A 21,711-nucleotide genomic window follows, 5' to 3' on the forward strand; every position below is an offset into this window, starting at 1 on the left:
AAGTGAAGTTTCGAAATTTTTGTAAAATGTTGACGTTGAAGTTTTTGACGATTACATTTTTCCTTATACGTTGCATAGAGAAAGTTAAAATGCACGATTAACAGTGTAATAAGAAGTAGTTTTTCATTTTAATTATTTCCTGCTCTTAAATGTGCAATTTATCATGATAAAAATGATGGTATTTTGAAATCAAGTTTCTTCAAATTAAATACCAGGTCATTTCTACTATCGAATCAATTATTATTGAAGTTATTCGATGAACTGATAATGAAAATATCAAAATAGTGTATTGTATTGTCACCAAGAACACAATGTTGAAACTGTGTCCCATGAAGGAGTGAATGACCATCTGATTACTCAAACAAGAAACATGTTGAGTCAAACTGAAGTGACTGATTTCTAAGAAAAATGATTTTTTTTATAAAAAAAAATGGCTGACTTCTTCGGGATATCATCATTTACCTTCTGGTATTATTCGTAAACAAGTTTTTGTTTATTCTATATTACTCATACTGACTACTACTAGCCAGAATATTAATCTAAAGACTTCGGAGCAACACAATTTCGGTTAAAAGACAAAGGAAAAACTATGGTTTTTTTTATTTAATTTATAGAAATAAAGAAAACATTTCAAATTGAAATTTGCAATGGTTGAACGTTTTCAGTATGCCAATTTAAAAACGAAAAATAACTTAAACGTTTTGAAGAATCTCTGTTCAAAGAGCTGTAGAAAAATTATTTGAACTCGCAAGTTGTTTGTGTACTGGAAAAGAAGGAATCACAAAGCTTTTTTTAAAATGATGAAAGAGTTCTGCGATTTTTCCGAATAAATATTTTGAATAGTTTTTCAATCATTGAATAGGATAAAAAAATGATTTTGAATGCTCTGAAAAGATAAAGCTGAAATTTTATCAGTAATGGAATCAGGGACTTGGAATTTTAAATTGCTTTCTAGGAAAATTACTATTCTCTAAGGTTCTTGTGACAGAAATTTTCTATATATACAGGGTGTTTCTAAAATTATGTTACAAACTTAGAAGACAAATCAAGTATGCATAAACAAGCCTTTTTTGCAATAGAATATTGAGTCGCAAATGAAAAGCGCGGTCTTTACAAGAGGCCCTTTATTAGTGAATTGCAGTGTGTTATAAAAAAATCTTTGTCCATAAATGAGATTCTTTTTCATATATAATGATAATTTGAACTTATGTGAAAAATATATAATACATAATGAAAAAAATTGGAAAGTATTTTGATTTCCTTTTGCTTTTCTGTCCTTATAATATCCATAGTCTTATTCGTAAATAAGCAAATATATCAAAATGCTTAAGTTTTAATGCTTTAGTCTTATTCAAATCCCTGTAATATTTAATTACTCTTATGTAAGAGTTTGAGGTACCTTCCTAGCCTTAATAAGACAAAAAAAGAATTTACCGTCACATTCCAGAGTTGTGACAGCACAGTTTATGAACTCCCATCGTGGTATTTCGCTTTTAAAAAGAGAAATATATTATCGAGTAGTCTCCATAGCACTCCCCCCCCCTCCTCCAGACAAGAAAAAGGGTCGAGGGCAGATCTAAGTTTTTGCTTCCCTTTCGGTTACTAAGCCATTGTTTATAATATATCAGTAAATATCACTTTTGTATAAGATTTTTTTCACATTTTTGATCTGTATTTTGAGAAAAGAACTACAATATGGCTTTCAGAAAATTTCGGGTCCTTGTTTACCTGAATAAGACCTTTGTAGTGTTAGTTTGCAATGTGAAAAAGCTTTGTATTTTCAAGCAAACATTAGTCTCTTTAAAGGGTTCAAACAACATGTTTAGTTTAATATTTAGGAGAAAAGAACCCCAAAAAAATCTATTTTAATTATATCTGAGATTATTGTAATTTTTTAAAATTGTTTTTTATTTATTACATACATAAAAACATGCATGTATGAAAACTTTCTAAATTAAAATAGAATGAGGTAGTAAACTAGACATAAATGTGAAATAAAAACTTGAGGTAAAAAGAACGTATTGATAAAAAAAGAATAAGAAACACAATTTTTAAAATCACTTTCATTAGTTTGATAAATAGTGATTTTTTTAAAATTTATTATTTTATTTTTTAGTCTTCAGTTTATAATTCGTTATTATAAATATTAAGAAATCGGCAACCTAAAGTATTCGATTAAAGATAACTAAGCTTTGAAAATATTAAAATAGTCCATTTTCATTAAGAGCACACAAATGTTTAAATTTCAAGACGAATACACGAAGAATTGAATGAAAAATTGATTAAAAATTCTTTCTTTACAAACATGAAACATGTTAGATTTGTCAACAATTTTTAAAGTACGGCTGCATAAAAATCTATTTATGATGAATCTATATATGAAGAATCTATATATTGCATATAGAAGAATCTATAAGCAGTATAACCTGCACTAAACTATCAATTTTATTCATATTTATTCTTATAATCACTCGTTTTGTTTTATTTATTTTTGCATCAAACGCAGTAAATTTCAATGTATATTTTCTGAACAAACACTGTTGAATATTTAATTGCTTGTTTCAAATAACTTATTTTGAACTATTTTAATTTTTTTTAGATTTTTAAAAACATAAAAATTTAACAAACTAAGATAATTCTCTTAATGCTATCATTGTCAAATGTTATAATGAGTTTGCTAATCATTCAACATTTAGCATTATTAATGATAATATATGAGGAGTATTACTGTATCTACAATTTTATAAAACATTTCATTAACTATCTATCATGTGAATATTTTATGGTAATCAATAATCAATAATCAATAAAATAGGCTCTGTTTAAAAAGAAGAATATTATATAAAGAAGTTAATTTTTCTAAGAAAATTAGATAATAAATCATGAAAATTCACGTTTATAAATTCTGGAAAATGTGAATTAGACTTCAGTGTGATACAAATGACTTTTTTCTTTTCACCAAAGAAATATTATATTTAAAAGTAATTATGAACAAGGTTACCGAAGATTCCCAGAACGGTGAGACCAAAGAAAACTCATACAAGTCATTGAACTTCTCGGAAAACGCTAGAATTTTAACGTGTTTTTCTATTAATTCTTCTTGCAGACCTTAAAATCAATCATTCAGTAGCAAAAGGGGGAAAATTAAAACAGGAAATTTATCTAAACATTTTAAATATTTAGCTGGAAGCACGATTCATTTTCCGACATTTTCTCCCACAGTTGAAGTGCGCCTTTGCTCTCTAAATCCTTTTATGTTGGGAAAGCAGACTTCTAATATTTGCGAAACAAAAGATATTGAACAAGTTTTCTTGTCTTGAAATTTTCTTTGATGCCGTATTCGGCTCTTTTAATTTCGGTTACTTTTCTTTAAAAGTCAAAATTAGTCTTTTAACTCTTACTTTATCCTACCGATATGAGATGGTGATGACCCAGAGTGTTCTTCCCTGATGTTTTCTAATATTGGGATATTTCTTGTTTTATTGAAAGTTTATTAAATAACCTCTCGAGTGTATCTTCGCCGTGAAATCTTACTAAACTTGACCTTCAATGACTTTATCCATCTATGTCTTTGATATAATTTCATTTCATAGTTCGGATTAAAACTAAACAATTGATGAAATTACTTAGCTTTTTCATGTTTAGTTTTACTTCAGGAAATTTTCTTTTGATTAAAATTTTCGATTTGTAAAAACTCACAGTTTAAAGAAACGAAGTGGTGGGACATGTGAGTCACCTAGGAATCAAAATCAACGCTCTATATAAAAGCTCTTCCGGGAAAACTTGATCGAATCAAACGAATCATCTGCATAATGCTGGCTTCTTCAAAAAATTTTTGGGTAATCTTTTCATTTTTATTATAATTATATAAAGCTACTTTAAATCATATTTTTACTGTCAAGAATTTTTATTGCGTATCATTTATAACAAATCGACATTTTTTTGCAGTTTATACTAAGAAGTATCGGTTAATAGCTTGTGTTTGATAGATTTGGCCTTTGTTTAAAGGATTGTATGAATATGATTCGGTTGAAAAAGCATTAATGGAAAATTCTGCAGTGAAAATTTAATAATTCCGAGATAGATCAGCCCGTTGCGCTTAATTCGTTTTTATTATTTGCAGAATTTTGGCACGCATGTAATACTGATTTGATCTTGTAGTCTAGAAAATTTGTGCAACTAATAAACAGACGTTAAATTTTTTGTTTTAGTTCATATTATTTTAAATTTTTTATTTAAAAAAATCATTTTTATTTATAGATTCTTTGTCAACTCGTGTGCATAGTTTTGAATCTTCTCAGCTGGAATGTTTTTTTATGTTTGTATATCTATTTTTAATTTCCTGTAAATTATTGTTTTATTTACGCATTATTATTTAAGAGCTGAGTTGTTCTTTTATTTACTTATTATTATTATCGTTTTTAAAACATAAAAGATATTTTGTGTTTCAGTGCTACAAGTAATTTTTTCTATGGCAAAAAATTTGGTTTTCTATATTTCTTTCTTCCATTTAATTTCATTATGAATTTTTGCTATTTTTATACAATTTAAAAAGAATTTTATAGAATTTTTTAAATGAAACGAACTGCCTTGTGCATTAAATGAACTCTGCTTTTAAACTTAGTTTTAAAAGTTTTGCATTTTCATTCTGGGTACACGAAAAAGACTTAGTGTAAATTCTGAACACTCCTTTATTATTACATTCTCATTTATCTGCAAAGGTTATTGATATTTATATCTTATATATTAAACTATTTGAGCTATATAAATGATTTCAAAAGGTTTGAAAGTACTCTAAATAAATATCAGGTAATGGCCAAATAATATCTATTGTGTGTGTTTATTCAACTATTTCAGATTGCATACAGAAATTCTTGAAATATGTTGATTTAAAGAATAATTCTACTAAATGTATTAATCGGAAAAATAAGTAAAATAATTTTTACTTTTAGTCCAAATCAGAGTTTCTTAAACTGTGGGTAGTGACCTCAGGAGTAATTTCGAAAGTTTACACCCGCCTTTCTTTTTCAGATTCATCAATATTCGTAAGAAAAAGCAATTAAGAATTCCATTTCTCCGAAATGTAGAGCTTTAAACTCCGCCGAATAACTAGTTTTTGTTACATTTCATTTTTTCCAAGCTAATGTTTCCTTTTTCTCATTTATCTCTTGAGCTTAGGGACCAAAGAAGCTTTAACAGTTGAAAATGGCATTGCGGAATTCTTTTTCCTCTCGAAACCGAAAATGAACAATGAAAGTTCAAGTCATAAATTAACAAGATTTAAATGAAAACTGGACAAAAACTAAACAAATTAATTAACTAATGATTAACTATTAAGTAATTGCAACGAATGTTTTGCTTATTCCTTCTTGAAAACTCTACATAAAAAAAGCGTAAAATAATATGAAACCATTTATTTTGATCCTTAGTTTGCTAAATCGGTAATTTTAATTAAAGAGTGTTAAAGGTAAATAAAAATCTACCTATGTAACTCTCTTAACATTTTCTAGTGATGAATATAATAAGGGAAGTATTATTGCTATTAATTTCTTAATAATCTGCAAATAAACAAATAACTACTATTATCAATAGCTTAGAAATCAACATAAAAAGTACTTTTGACTGTGATATAAAAAATTAATTTGAATTAAATCGGCAGTTTTCCTTTTAAGTATTGTATGCCATTCCAAGATTTAAAAAAAAATTAGTATTGGTGTGTTCTTTTCTCCTAAGTATTTATTGCACAATTGAAAAAAATATATATTAATAAGAAGTAATGAGAATTAATTAATAAGACAGCCAATTTTTGCTGCGATATTTTTATTGTCATTTTTTGCAACAACTAAAAATCCCGGTGAAAACAGTCATTTTTTTTTTCAATCTTGACAATTGTGTTATGCTAAGAATCATCTTTTATACGCAAAGATCCTCACGTTTCTCCTGTTAATACATTGTATAATCGCATTCAAAGAAAGCTAGTTATATCTTTACTCTATTAAAATATTTATTTCAATAAATTATCTTCATTTCAACAAAATACTGAGAAATCCCGATAAAAAATACTTTTTTTAAAATTCCCAATAAACTTTCCGATTACATTAAAAAAAAATCCCGATAAACTTTCCGATTACTTAAAAAAAAAAATCCCGATTTACTTTTCCGATAAAAATACTTTGTTAAGCTAAGTAACATAATCAGAGGTTTCTTTTTTCGCAAAGATTGCTTATGTTTCACCTATTAATTAATACATTGCCAAATCAGATTTAAAAAAACCTAGCCGCGTTCTGATTTTATTATCATTTTGTCAGTAAACAAATCAAAAGTTTCTTAGAAAACGCTTTGTTTCATACTTGTTAGTTGTATCGCTCTATAAAATATTATCAAATTAATTCCTATCGCATTAATTCAACAAAAAATAAAATTTCTGACTAAGAATTTTAATAACGAGTGAAAGGGAGAATAGAATAAAAAGAATTCCACTCATAAAAAATTAATTTTAATTTAGCAAAATCTATTTCGTTCAAGAATTTTCTTTCATTTTAAGATTAAAGTACAGTATTCGAAAGGAATTTTACTCTTTATCCTTTAACGTATTGCCCGATTGCATTCTAAGAAGGTCAATTTACCCATGTTTCATTATCATTTCTTTAGCATAAAAAGTGAAAAATCTCGATAAAAGTACTTTTTTTTCATGCTCAACAGTTTCAATATTTTAAAAGGAATTTTTATCGCTTTAATTCAGCTGAAGATAAAAATTCAGGCCCGCACTTTTCATGGCTAGAATAAAGGGAGGTTATTTACCTGAATTCTTCTCTTAAAAATTTAATTTTAATTTTGCAAGAACTTTCCTTGCAAGTATCAATTTCAATCAGAGATTAAAACTCTGAATCCGTAACGAGCTTTACTTTTTACCTATTTAATGCATCGCACGCATTCGAGGAAATCCGATTAAATCCTGATTTCATTACCATTTCTTCAGCAAACAAATGAGAATTCTCTTCGAAAGCACTTTTTTCTTGCTCATCGGAAGCTCTACTTTATGAGGAATTCTTAAAGCATCAATTGAGCAGAAGATAAAAATTCCAACTCGCACCTTCCATAACGAGAGAAAGGGGGAATGTTTACGAGGATCCGCATCTAAACTCGATTTATTCCGCTCACACAACCTGTTCATTAAAAAGCATTCAATAAGAAGAATCCCATGCACTAATACCCTTGGTCTGACCTGGTCACACTCACCATTACTCTTGGGAATTAATTCATTTGGTAGCGATTAAAACCCTCGCCATCTTTCCATCCAAGTCAAAATGTAAACAAGTGAAAGGGGGAAGGCACGGCCGTCATTTATCCTGCGAAACTAGAGAGCAACGTTTGATCTCGAGTGTGATATCCAATTAAACGGGCGCCTGAGAGTCCTTGCAAGGTCTTTTCGAGCCTTGACCTTCAGTTTTAGAGGCGTTTCCTTGAACCTTCCGTTAGCGACCTCGGGTCTTTCGCATAATTCGATATTTCCGGAATTTTGACAATTAGTGAGACTTTCGACTCTGTTTTCAGGAAGAGGACCTTTTGTCTTTTGTAAACTACAAAATCAGGAACAAAAGATTATTGCACCCTAGCGTGTTTGATTCTTTCTCAACCTCCTCTGATGGCTATTGGTGGTAATGACCTTTCAAGGATTTTTTTGCTCACTTTTGGGCTTGGATGGGCGTAAAGGAAAAACAAAATTACATGTTGGTCAGATTTTCCATAATTGTTCGTTCCTCATCAAAGAAGAAAGAATGACGCCAACCTCTATAATATATGAACATTGTTTAGAAAGGTCAAAGAAATAACTTCGTGAACTTTTGGGATCATTAATGGTGTTTCGATTTGGATTGTTGGGACTATCTTATTGAAAAGGATTATTCAACAGCAATAACACGCAATTTCTAAATATAATTGAGGATACACTTAATTGACCTATGTGGAATTAGTTGTAAACATAAACACAACAGGATTAACATTGAAAAACGATTTTACATTTCTTTACCATTGGAACAGTGCCGTAAATTATGGCGACGAAATTCGATTGGTGCATTTAGTAGAATACTTTCAATTCTCTTGAGTAATAAAAACGAATGTTCTAGTGAAAATTAATCTCTATATAACATCCTTATTGAATTTCAGTGCATAGATAATTTATAATTTCCATTTCAAATATACAGTATCAATACAAACTTTCCATTGCTCGAATTATGGTCATGATATGATTTATTAAATAATTTATTATGTTATTACTTCTGTTAGATCAGTTTATATAGAAATATAGTGCATTTATAAAATTTTTAAATTGTATAATTTTGAGTTCAAAGTTATTTTTGGAAAAGTATAGATGCATTTTAAAGATATGAACCATTATATCAGAAAAGAGAACAATATTTTACCTGTAAAAAGGAATATTTTATTTTTTAAATTCATGTTTAGATATTTGTGTAGCAATCTTATCTAAAAAAAAGTAAGACGTGTCATAAAAAAAGTTTTTAACATTTCTTTTAAAATAACTAGCTAAATAAATAATAAAAAGAATTTCTTCCCTGTGTCACGATTCTTGACAAAAGATTGATTACAACAATTTATACGAATTTTTACCTATAAGTCTTCAGATTTATTATGTTGAAACTAAAATAAAAGTGAAGATTTATAGCATTAAATTCAATTTATATTCGGCTAGATGCCTTAAAATAAAATTCTTCTTGATAATTCTTCATGTTTAATGTAAATGACTTGAATCATTTTTCTGAGCACGCGCAACTTGTTTTCCTTTTCATTTTCTGCTCTTTTTTTAGATTTATTTAGTTGACACATACAAATTGCTGAGTTTATGACTTTTCAGTCATATAATCATGAAATGAGCAAGAGAATTTTAAGCAAGAAATTCAAACACCTTTTATTTTTCTTTACAGAAGCAAGTTGGCAAGCAAGAAAAGCAGCCTGATTATGAGAAACTTCACAATAATTTACAATGTAGAAAATCATATAATTTTTTTATAAGCAATAGTTGAATGTTCTAAAAGTTATCCTTTTCTAGAATATCACTTTTTAAAAACAGTATAGTTTCTGAATAATATAGAGAAATTCGAGCTGAAACAAATCATTTTTTGGAAGCAATAATTGAATATTCTAAAAATTATTCTTTCCTAGAATAAGAAACTATCAATCCAAAATAATCAATATTATATCTTTTTTTGATTCTTTGGCTGTAAACTTAATATTTATTTCTAATAATTATTTTATTTTGGTCTTTCCTAGAATATCACCTAAAATAGAATAGCTCATGAATAATCTGGAGAAATTCTGGCTAAAACAAGCAAATTCAATAAATCAAAAGTACTACAATACAGAAAAATCAATCCAAATTACCGACAATAGATTTGATTTGATAAATTTCTTTCATACTACTATCATTTTCAAACGTAAAATCAATCATAAGACATTAAATTCTAATTAGACATAAAAAGATAACAAATCAAAAGTACTATCATACTGAAAAATCAATTCAAATTACAGACAATAAATTTGATTTGATAAATTTCTTTCTATTTTACATTCGATCATTTTCGAATGTAAAATAAATCATAAAATACATTAAATTCTAATGTTAAATGTTTTGAAAATTTTTAGATTATCTTCATTTCTCAAGCTATCCACACACAAAAAAAAATCAAAATTTCGTGGAAAAAATTTCAATAAAAACCTTCTCGAATGTTATGTTAAGAATTTATATAATGATTATAATGCGACATATGAATCCTTTGATTCATTATATAAAAATCTTCCCGAGAAGGAAACCTAACGAATGCTGTGGAAAATAAATCGCAAAGATAAGTCGACATTTTTGATTGCTTGAGAACTTTAGAAGCAGTAATACAAAGCAGTATATTATGATTTATCTCAACGAATTATATAAAAAAATTGAATGTAAATAATTTTCATATGAGGTATCGATTATAGAAGTGGTTATAATCAAAATTTTCAGATTTAATAAGCTTTAGAACAGAATGATCGATTTAGTAAGAATGAAATATATTAAATTTTTAATTAAGGATGTATTATCATTCTTACTACTTGTTTAAGTGTAGGCCATAGACTAGAATATAAGACGTTGACTACCTGGTCAAAATACGTTTTTAAAGCTTTTAACAGAATATAGTTTCTGAAAAATAATTCTTCAAAAAGTTCTGTAAAAATTTAATTTACTCTGTAATGGAAGCTCTTTAATCTTTCACAATTTAACATTTAAAAAAAAATAGAATCATATATACAACAGAAAATAAAAAAATAATAATTTAACAACAATATTTTAGGCTTTCTCTCGGATTTCTTCGCAATTAAGAAGATATTTTAACATTCGTACATTTTCAAAATTGCTCGTATTTCGATATAATGAAAAATCGCTATAATCGTAACAATTACTGAGAAAGATTTGACTATCTAATTAATATTTTAGACTGCTATACATCCGTGTATTTTTTTACAAAAATAATTACCGTTTTCTTAATTACTCTACACATTAAAAAAAATTGTGCAACTACGTAGGAAAAAAAAATCCAAATTCTAAAAACTACTGTTTTAATTTGTTATTCAAAGCCTTTTTATAAGAATGTAGAGTAGGCATACACATAACGGGATTAAAGACCTAATTTATTTCTCGCAATGAATATTTTACAGGAAAATGACCACGTAAACTGTAGCAATTTTTTGCTGTAGTCTAGCTATGACGTCAAAGCTGCTGACAACTAATCCATTGACATTCATGGCATGCAGAAAATTTTCTTTCCTTACTTGATGTTTTGTCCTTGAACCATTTAAGTAGAATATAGGTTGATTTTTTACTTAAATTAAAAAACTGTTTTTCACGTGCAGGATCAGATATTTCAAGAGCAGTGAAACAATGGATAAGTTTGAACTTGAAAAAATTATTTCAATTGCTTAAAATGATTCTGGTGTTTTTCCTTTAGAATGTAAGGTGTGGCATTTTTATGATAGCAAAACGGTTAATAATTAAATTGGCATTGATAAATAAATATAATTTTTTTACTTGTTAAAAGTTTTATTTCATTAATTTGTTTTCTATATGTCAATTGTAAAATGTTAGCACCAGAAATTTATTAATCAGAAACTTGCAAAAGCCTTCGTAAAAAGTATTATTACTATAAAATTACAGAATGTTTAAGTATAAGGTAAAGAGAGGGATTTAATTCATACGATTTAAAAAAAGAAGGGCATTTAAATGAGCTGATATCCTTTTTGAATATTTGAAAAATGCTTTTATAAAACGAGTTTATAGTATTAAAAATAGTTAAAAACGAAAGTTGTGAAATGAAGAAGTTAAATAATACAGGTTATATAGTCAATTCAAATAAGAAGTTAAATTCACAAACACAAAATAGAAATGTTGTGTTAAGCAGAGTAACTGGATTACATGTTATTTTTTATTGTATATAGATTAGGTTTAAATGTTGTGCCAGTTTCTATTAATCGTATTTTACTGAAATCTAGAAAATCTACATTACTTCAATGAAATTCAGCAGAATTAAGTATAAATATTTAAAAAAATCGAAACTATTTTTTTATTTCATCATTTTTCTAGGAATACTAATCATAGCTATCAATACTATTATAATTATAACGCAAATTTTTTAAAGATTGTGACGAAGCAGTTATAAAATGTTTTCTTCGATGATAAAGTTTCTCTTCTGTATTATTAAAACCTTGCAGAAGATATTATGCTAGGATTCCTCTCTCTATATAGCTTAAGGGAATGATAATAAAAAAACAAATCAAAATATGCATTTTTTTTAAGTCTTACAAGCCTAGAAAATTTTACCCAATCACATATCCTAAAAAGCTATTAACAACCTGTCAAATAATAAAATTGAATTTTTTTAAAAACTATGAAAAAGCAATATTGAATTCTCTTTTCTAACGATAAACTTTCTTTTCTATTCATTTTAAATCCCATGATTCTCTCTTTCTCTCTCTCCCTCTCTCTCCACACACAAATACACTCGCACACACATACATATGAAAATTGTTACATGAATAGCATCGGAATGATGAGAAAATAATTTTGTTAGGATTTTTTGAGGAGTAGAATTGTAGTATTGGAAGAAAAAATCCTATTTCAATGTGATAGAAGAAAGACTTTTTAGAAAATTCCATTAAATTCAACAAAGTAGATGAAACAAGGAAAATAAAGAGAAAAAATCAGTTTATTTAAAAATTTCAAATCGAACCCTTTTAATTTTACGTACCCCAAAATTAGTTAACAATGCGGAGCTAACACAGGTAAAAAAAAAAAAAATCAGAATCTTTGAAGGCTGTGAGAAAACAACGTTGAAATCTCTTCTTTAACAATAAACCTCCTCATCTCCTCATTTGACATCTTGTAGATGAAATCACGCCATGATTCCTCTTTCTTTTTCTTTATAAAAGATTGGCAAATGGGGGGGAATCGGAATGGTGAGAAAACAATTATGTGAGGAGTTGGGGGCCCCATCCTAGCACTGGAAACATCAATCATGCTTCAATGCAAAAGAAAACAGATCTGTTTGAGACTGAAGAGCTAAGATCGCGGGAGAAAGTGGAGTGAGTAAAAGTGGCTAGTCACCTGTGGCACGATCCCTGGTTGATTCCAGTTCTGGCGGATTTTCCCCCCCGTTCTCATCCACTGAAGATGATGGGTCCTTTCTCCCACCAATCGTAGCACAATCCAGCCGAGGGCTCCTTTCTAGGTATTTAAACGGCATCAGGCCCAGAGCCTAACATTTGTTTACCTCCATGGATCCCAGAAACAACAGGTTGGACTGTTAGTGCTTGAAACGGACTTAACATCAACCTTCAACTAAAGCCGAAGCAAGTTAGTGATAATTTTTCGCAGTTTCTTTCACTTACTAATATTATTTCTAAAAATATTATTAGCGGTCTTAGATATTTTAAAATTAAATTTTGCTCAATATTTCGTTAATGTTATTTGAAATAAGATGTTTTATATTTGGATTTGAATGAAATAAATTAAATTAAATTTCAGAGCCTTAAGAAATGAGTGAGACTTCAGCTAAATTCGTATTCCGGTATGAAAAGATTTATTTTTTGTGAGTCTGAACGTAATGAAATTTTGAGCAGCTATTGATGAGATTGCATTATTGCTATTTATTAAAAAAAATATTTGATTATTTAAAAAAAAATTATGCACTCATTTTGCTTGAAAAATTGTGCTTGCATTGTTGGATGCTTAAGTATGTATTTGACCTTGAGTTTAAAGTTAGTAACATTTTATTGAAACTTGCTATATTTTTTGATTAAAATATTGGTATTGGGTACTTTTTGTATTTAAAATGTTATTGCATTTTAAATACTAATAGTTTATATTTAACATTAAATCATTTCTTGCCGGTTATCAATAAGGATGTGTGAAATTCAAAGAGAATTATTCAAATTTCTTAAAAATTATCTACAAATAACTGCAATTTTGGCATTAAATTTATAGAATAATTTAATTAGATTTTATTAGAAAAAAGTAATTTAATATTTCAATATATTTCATCTTAATTGTGTCTTTGCTTATGGGCTTAAATGAAGTCGAACATTTCGTTCGTCAGATCTTTTGGAGATAATTCCAAGTTGTTGCTGTTGCTTTCAAAATTCAATTGATTAAGTTTCCTTCGATTACGTTTTTATGCAAATAAACTATACGTAGTAAAGATCAATTTCAAAATATGTTTTTATAAAATTACGCAGTTTATAAAAGCTGGAATTTAGATATTTTTAACTATTTGTTGAATTTTTCAGATTCATTTATTCGAGGAATGGACATAAAACTACTTATTTTTACAGAGTTTTCTTTTTTGATTGAAATTAGGGTTAATATTTCATTAGCGTGTAAGCATTCTAATATAACTTATCTAAGATTAGATATTTCAGATTTCGGAATCCAACAGCGATTAGTTCTGTGTTGCTGAAATTATTTCTTGATGAGATATTTTAATCCACTAATATTCAAGAATAACATAGAATCCGATGAGAAAATGTATAAATGTTAGAAATTAACTCTATTTTGAAGTTTAAAATTAATCAAGCGTTCCAAGGAGTAGGCATGAGATAATCAATTTATTCAGGTCTTTCACCGCTGATTTCCTTTATTAGAAAATTTTCTAAAATAATAGATATGATTTAAAATTAGTATTACTAATAGGTAAATTCCTCAAACCTTTATTCTCTCTAAGAAATAACTCAAAGGATTTCAAACAAAGGTATTCGAAGAATCGGCATAAGATATTGATTTATTCATTAACATTTCAATTTCAATTCTGCAAAAATTTTCTGAAACAATCCATTTGAAATAGCTTAATTCCACTTTCTATGCTAAAGGAACAGACTTTCAGATCAAATTACTCATTCAAAGAATGGGCATAAAAGATTATACATCTTTGATAATCGTTGATTTATTCACTATCTATAACTACCATTTCGATTTCATTAAGACAAAAATATTCTAAATTAATCCATTTGATCACCCGATATATTCATTTCTAAGAGGCAAATTCAACAAGACTTTCTCCGACCTTGGTAGTGAAGCAATGCTCCACTTTCTTTCAACCTCAAGACTTCCGTGAGCGATGCTTGCATACACAAAAAGGAAGAATCCAATGAGCTCTGACGTGTAGAGCTCCGATGACTAACTGGGAAGTATCATGCCTTCATCCACTCTCTCCTCGAAGAGGAGAAAAAGATAATAAATTACCACTTTCTCTCCGTTTTTGTACGAAAAAAAAAGGAAAGGTGAAAGTTTCCTTCTTAGCTTTCAAGGCTACGGAAAGGCGGATTTTTTGATCTTATGTCACATCATATGAAGCGTTAATAGATCGTTTCTGTTGGCCGCACAATTTGATGTGTAATTTCGTTTCAACTATTGCTCTTCTTCACAGATCGTATTTCTGATAGTGTCAATGTTTTTTCGAGAGAAAATGTGTGCTTCATTTGACTGCATATGCACTTGAAGCATCTCTGGTTTTAAATAAGAAATTAAAACATTTATTAATGGCTGAAGTACTAGAAAATAAATTTAATACGTATTAGCATTTTTTCAACAATATTACATTATATAGAATTAAGTAATATATCGATGCTTAGTTTTTTTTTCTATGCTGATTGATATTTTAGGTTAAATTGTAGTTTATATCTCTTGCAAGTTAAGTGAAAAGATTATTGAAAGTAAATATCATTGTATTTACAAGAATTCCTGAATTACTTTCACCTTAATAAGTTACTTCTTTAGTGATATTATTTTCAAAATGCGACTAAAGATGATAAAGTTTGTAAGCTAGTATATATCTTCATTTACATTATCTTTGAATAAACTGCATTAAAATGTTTTGCATGCCAATTAGAGAAAAGTGTTTTTAGAAATGTTAAGTCGCTTTCTAACTCGTAATTCTCTTCTCAAATATTCAAAAAAATTTTGGATTTAAAATATTTTCTAGTATGTAATTTGCAAATTCTTTTTCAGATATGAAACTATTTTTTAAATGTGATATTGAAAAATAAAACAAATTATCTTTTAAATTGCTCAAAATCTTCTATTTTCTTCTATTCTTCTATTTTCTTTAAAAACAAATGCTCAATAACATTAAGCATTGGTTTGAACTCAAATGAGTTGCAAATTTGATATGTTAATAAGAACTTAATTAAATTTAGGAAATTTCCTTATCATTAAATTTAATCAGTTTTAAACAAACAAATTAGTAAAGATGAATTAAATTATAACAAATTTAATTTTTTTTAAAAAATAAAACAAGTACATTTAAGTCAAATGCTTAGCGAAATTAATTTTTCTTAATATTAGAAATTAATCTTATGTTTTATAAAAGTATAAATACATATAAAATTTGCAATGAAACGTTTAAAGTTTAAAATAGAAATGCGTAATGTGTATTTGATGAATTTTTTGTACGCCTGAAATAAAGAGAAAAGGCGTCCATCTGATAAAAAACATTTTTATGGCTCGTGAGAGAGGATCAATTACAAATTCTTACTGTCATATTACAAAACTATTAAAAGTTTTGTTTTCAAATGAATAGTAATTTTTTGAATATTTAAAAATAAATTACACATTTTTTATTAATGTTAAGGATTTCACTACAGTTAAATTCAAAGTTATATCCGAAAAACTTAATTCATCCCTAAGTGAATGTTATAATGCTTCTTATTATTATTAAATTAGAAAATGCTCATGCGTTTTGATAAGAGAAGAAAAGTTTAAACAGTAATTTGATAATTAACAAAATGTTCAATTCTTTTATTCCTGACATAAATGCAGTTGTGTAATTATATTATTTATGAAATAAAAGTACTGTGCCTAAAATGAAGCAATTTTATTTCTATATTCAAATATAATCTTAATAAAAAAAATAACATTCTGTAAAATCGATGACTGCTAATTTGTCATTAAATATATAAAACGATGTATTACATGCAAAATTTTTAACTTACTTTTTAAATTACTTTTTTTGATTTTTCAAATATCAAAGCTTAAAAAAATCGGCCATAGTACTTTACTTCAAAAATATTTGCGTTATCAGATAAAAGTAACACTTTCTTCAGTAAAACGGCATACAATCGTGATGTATGTACAGCAGGTAAGTAAGTGGGTTTAGCAGCAGGTAATTTCTATTTAATATGGATTTTTGTCTTATTTATATAAAATGTTTTTGTTATCGTTATTTCTTTACTAATTTTAATGAATTTTTAAGGAATACTTGTTATAATATTTTTTAAAGATTTGGGAAAAAGGTAGTTTTTTACATAGTTCCGATCAATCATTTTAGAATCTCAATATCAGAGTAACTCACTAATTTAAGTTTTCTTTTTAAAAATTAATGTGATAATGAAAAGTGGTTCAAATTCTATTAAAGTGATTGTAAAAAGTAATTCAAGTTCTTTTTAAATATTAAGAGAATTTGAAATTGTGGATTACTCTTGTATGTTATCTAACAATAAAGTACTCTAAACCAGTTGATGTTATTCTAAAAAGTAGTCTCCATTACATTTAAAATTGGTAGAGTTAAAGCTCAGAAATACAATAAATTCTAGAGATCATAAAAATATCATTATCGCAAGGCTCACATAATTTCTAACAACTTGAACTCTGAACGCCTTCGAACTCTAAAAGTTGTTTGCGGCCTTGACCATGATACATTCTTGACCTTTAAATAATTTCAATATACTTTGATTTGAAATCGCTTGCTTTAATCTTTTTCTGTCTAAAACGTAACTTTAGATACTAATGTGATACTAAATTTGATTCACATTCTATATGAAATTAATAGAAATAAAACTCAAAAATTATAATACATTCCAGATACTATAATAAGGTCATTATCGCATAGTTCACATAATTTCTAACAACTTGAACTCTATCAGAGTAGTCTTTGAAATTTCATTTCTAAACTTGTTTGCCGGCACTGCCATGACACATCCTTGACCTCTAAATGATTGTCAATATGTTCTGAACTTAAGGTCAGCGATTAAATACATCTTCGTGGCGAGCGTAAGCAGCTTTCTTTACAGATCTTGTGCTTCTTTTTCATCATCTTATTATTCCCCCTTTTTTCTCCTTTTCTAAACAGCTTTGGGGCAACTAAAATGTTGCGACGAAGAATCAAGATTGTAATCACGATTCTCCTTCTTTTTTGTTATGAAGTGTTTTCGATGATATTCTTGTAGAAGAAAATTGTTCGCTATTCTCTTTCTTTCCAAGATTGCGATGACGGGGAAACCTGATTGAAATGCTGAGCGAACTTTTAAGAAAGAATATAATTGGTATTCATTACGTGTTGTGAGAAGAATGGATGACGTTTAAATGATGGTCAGAGACTTTTACGAGTTAATCAATTCCACAGTAATTTTAACAATTTGTTGTAAAAGTTTATTATCTGTAGTTTGACACTAACTATTATTGTTATGGATGAGGTTTATTATACCGGCGTTTAAGTCGCCATGCTATTCAGTGGTTGTATGACTTTATTTAACATTCGAAGAAATCATTGGGTATTGCAGAAATAATTTGTTCTTGCTTATCTTTATTGGATGAAATAAAAGAACCTCGCTTTTGAAAAAAAGTCATTCAAGACTCTTTAATATTTTTATATTATTATTTTTAATGAATTTTTTTCGTAAATTGTTTGATTTTTCAAAATATATATCGTAGGCAATCTAAAAATGTATAAGCCGAACGTGGATGAGTCATTTATCTATAATTCAATCAAGCAAGTAAGAGGGTTCGACCAAAAAGTTGAAATTGGGATGCATTTACTAAAATGAGAATATAAAACATTTCATGAGCTGGAAGTGTAAAATAATTTCATAAGATGTTCAAAAATTTCCAAATGTGTCGTCCGAAGTATTCTGTTGAAGTGATTATAGCAATAATAGTATTGAAGGGATTTTAGACATTAAGTTTATTGTACAGCAAATTGTACCAAATATAAGGTTCAGTTACGAAGGGATATCATTTACGAAAGGAACTGTATTTTATTCAGATTTTTCCACTCTATTTACAAAGGAAATGCTAGACTAATCCAGCATATTTATTTTGTATGGTTCTTATATACGAGTCTACAGACGATATACGGTCTGATTTAAGTTACCGGCTTGACATTTCGCATTACGTGACCAAGATATACAAAAATTAAATTTGCTTTTCTATAAAATCTGTAGAAGCCGAATACAAATTTCATGAAATACAAATACGCATGGAGAATATTTCACTTTTGAGTTTGAGTTATATTGCACAAAAGCCAGATTTGGCTATACTTCGTCAAATAGACGAAGTTGAAATGAGAGAATATTTCATATGGACTATCCGATTCTTGAATTCAGACACTAATATTAATATATAGTGTTCAACCATCCTTTGCTTTCATGGCATATTATTATTCAAAAAACTAATTAAATCAATAAAACTAATTAAATCAGAAAATTTTTTTTAACTTATTCCTGCTCGATTTCTTAAGATAAAACTATAACAATCGAAATAATAGTGTTTCAAGATAACCGTGAATACTTTGTAGTGTCAAGTGTTAAACTAAAAAAACGGAGGTAAGGAATTTCGAATTTATCCCCTTCAAATTTTCTGGCCTCTATTGCAGAAGCCTCCCTTTTTTAGTCAGTATTTGCGAGGCAAAATATACATAGTGCCTAGCTGCTTTCACTTATTCATTGCCTGATACTTAAAATTGCTACTTGGAAATCCGATTTGGCATGCTAACTCTCCATCTAGATACTCTAAGTTTGATTTGCACTACAGGTGTAATTGCTTTTTCTTGTAAGAAGCAAACGAAAAGAAATTTGAGCTTTTAATATCACTTATAATGGGATAATATCATTGGTAAGAGCCATCACCTTACACATTGTTACGATTATAGTGTTTTATTTAACATATAAACTCGATGTAATAAAAGTTTTCTAAGCGGTTGAATTATTAGGTGTTACATAAGAGGAAAAAGTGATTTAATAAATGCATTACCATTTTTTATATGGTTTCCTTACGCGAGTGTTTCGACTTCTTGTCCTGTGAAGATTTTATTCTTTTTTCTTGCTGCACTCGGATTTACGAGCGTCGTTCCACGAAAGTAAATGTTTTAAATTGGCAATAAAATTTTCCAAACCAGATCGTAAAGAGGGTTTAGTTTAGATAGACGCATTTATCTTGAATTTACTAGCTAACTGCATATAAATAAGGTTGCAAATAGTTGGTTACTCCATTATATGTATAGTTAAAAAGTTACGAAAATTATATTTAAAGCGTTAGTCAGAAACACAAAAACGAAATAACTTAGAATATCTGATATAAAATTACTTTTAATATTAATTTAATAAACATGTTTATCAAAAGGATCTAATTTATCTGAGTTTTCATGGCTCTACTATACAAACTATAAAATATTTGAATTATAAAAGGTTGGAAATGAAATAAATCCCAAGTTCTTTGAACGAAGGATTATTATTTAAATGAGATTATTTACTTTTTAAATATTAAAAGAAAGTTAAGTTGAAGAAACGTCGAAGTATTCAAATACCTGGAAAGCAAAAATATAGGTATGTTTGATTTCTATAAATTGTGAAATCAAGCAGCAAGATTTTTTTTAGTTACCATTCTTGTTAAAATCTCTGATCATAATAAGATAAATATCTAAACAATTCAGAATATTTGAGTGTGAAAAGAAGATAAGCACGGTGTATGAACCATTGTTAAGCTCTTCATTTCATATAAGTCAAGCAAAACGATTTAAAAAATGCAGCAGAGGAAGAATTCCTCTTAAATATGGCATGTCTTCTTAAATGAATTACTTCCGACGACATGCAAAAGTTCACTCTCGAACAAAAGTACCGGAACGAAATTTCCACACTTCATTATAACCTACGTGCCAATGCGCAACTAGCAAGTCTGACATGAGAGCTATTAAAAATACTTACCATGCGAAACGACACCAACATTGTCATTTCAAGACTGAGATCATTGACTTGAGAGTTGTTCAATGAACAACATAAGGGGTCTTAATTCATCCTGTTTTTTTCTTTCCCGAGAGAGACAAGACTTCTTTTTTTTATCCTGATATGCAGATACATAATGGTACATAGCTCAAAACTGTGTTATTTTAGCCAAAGGCGTCATCATCTGTTTATCACAGCGTTTCTCCAGAGTAATCTCTGGTACGTGATAGTGGAAGATCACATGGGAGGGGCTTAACCTTAGGAAAATTGCTTTGTGATACGTGATGATTTCAGACATTTGTGAGGAGTCTAAATTATGTAGAAGGGGGAAAAACTGCATTAAAAATGCGATGTCCAATGACTTTTGCAAGTACCACGTGGTGATTAGGATGGAATGGCTCAAGGTCGTACACGCATCCGGAACTGTTGTAGGAGCCCTATCAGATGTATTTTAGGATTTCGTCAAAGATGGTTGGTTAATTTAGCGTAATTACTGAAAGAAAATATTTGAGATGCATTTGTACTGTACAAAGTAAGTTTATAAAGAAAGAAACAACATAATGTTTCATTCGAAAACGTTTGCTAATAAAATTTTAAAAAGATCACACGAGTAAAAAAAAACTGAAAGCTAATTAATTACATAAAAAGTTAAGGCGTTAAGAAATCATTAACGCCTGTGTAATTATTTTTATAGAAATAATGATTAAAAATTGTTAATAGCTGAAAATAAAAATTTGCAATCATTCGAAGATGAAAAAACTTCGCGATTTTGTAAATAAAATACAAGTATGGTTTTGCAAGTTTTGTGCGACGTTCATCCTATTAAAATTTCTCGATCATCTATTTTATCATCTATTTTTCTATCTCGATCATCAAATATTTTAGTTCGGCAAATAATTTTTATGTTTATATACAAATATTCTTTTATAACAAGTTATGACAATATTGTCTAAAGTGTTTATCTCGTTTATACTTTAATTCTAAATTGAATCTTATTATCCAAAATTAATAACATTTCAAACAGAGATTGCGAGCAAATAACAAGTTCTCTAACGTTTTAATCAAAGCTCAAGAGTGCAAACCATAATTATTTTCCGATTTTTTTCTGAGCTTTTTTGTGGTGAGAATGAAGTCACTGAAGTATATAAAAGTTTTCCTTTACAGTTTAGTTCTAAAATT

The 21,711-nt window shown here is 28.1% G+C and overlaps 1 protein-coding gene across 1 annotated transcript in view; it reads left to right on the forward strand.

The window, feature by feature from the left end:
* The first annotated feature begins 12,829 nt into the window (after positions 1-12,829).
* The window catches only part of LOC129959293 (serine-rich adhesin for platelets-like), an 83,995-nt gene continuing 75,113 nt past the window's right edge, over positions 12,830-21,711 (forward strand). Inside the window, exon 1 of the mRNA XM_056072113.1 lies at positions 12,830-12,898. The gene's annotated coding sequence lies outside the window, so the exon portion shown is untranslated. The remainder of the gene's footprint in view (positions 12,899-21,711) is intronic.

The sequence above is a fragment of the Argiope bruennichi genome, chromosome X1 (genome assembly GCF_947563725.1).
Source record: "Argiope bruennichi chromosome X1, qqArgBrue1.1, whole genome shotgun sequence".
Lineage (NCBI taxonomy): Eukaryota > Metazoa > Arthropoda > Arachnida > Araneae > Araneidae > Argiope > Argiope bruennichi.